The 533-nt window shown below is 47.8% G+C and overlaps 2 non-coding genes across 2 annotated transcripts; both read right to left on the reverse strand.

Moving 5' to 3' along the window:
- Positions 1–58: 58 nt before the first annotated feature.
- Positions 59–176, reverse strand: LOC124891700. Its single transcript, XR_007049811.1, has one exon. It is a non-coding gene; the product is annotated as a 5S ribosomal RNA (ribosomal RNA).
- Positions 177–352: 176 nt separating this feature from the next.
- Positions 353–471, reverse strand: LOC124891702. Its single transcript, XR_007049812.1, has one exon. It is a non-coding gene; the product is annotated as a 5S ribosomal RNA (ribosomal RNA).
- Positions 472–533: the final 62 nt, after the last annotated feature.

Consider the following 533-nt stretch of genomic DNA (forward strand, 5'->3'; position numbering starts at 1 on the left):
AGATTTTTCGATCGAACCGGCAAAATTAAACTGAATTTTAAAGGAAACAAAAAAAGAAGGGATGCAACACGAGGACTTCCCTGGGGGTCACCCATCCTAGTACTACTCTCGCCAAGCACGCTTAACTTCGGGGTTCTGATGGAATCCGGTGCGTTAGTGCTTGTATGATCGCATCCGTCATTCCAGCACTACAAATTCTATTATGCTTCATCTCTTCCGCCGCCTGTCACACCCCGCACGCACGCCCCTGCGCCTTGCCCCTTTTCTCGTTTCCGCCAAGAGGAAAAACAAAAAGATTTGTCGATCGAACCGGCAAAATTAAACTGAATTTTAAAGGAAAAAAAAAAAGAAAGGGATGCAACACGAGGACTTCCCAGGGGGTCACCCATCCTAGTACTACTCTCGCCGAAGCATGCTTATCTCCAGAGTTCCAATGGGATCCGGTGGGTTAGTGATAGTATGATCACATCCGTCATTTCCAGCACTCCAAATTCTTTTATGCTTCTTTCTCCTCCGCCGCCCGTCACACCCCG

Source organism: Capsicum annuum, unplaced genomic scaffold, assembly GCF_002878395.1.
Source record: "Capsicum annuum cultivar UCD-10X-F1 unplaced genomic scaffold, UCD10Xv1.1 ctg39884, whole genome shotgun sequence".
Lineage (NCBI taxonomy): Eukaryota > Viridiplantae > Streptophyta > Magnoliopsida > Solanales > Solanaceae > Capsicum > Capsicum annuum.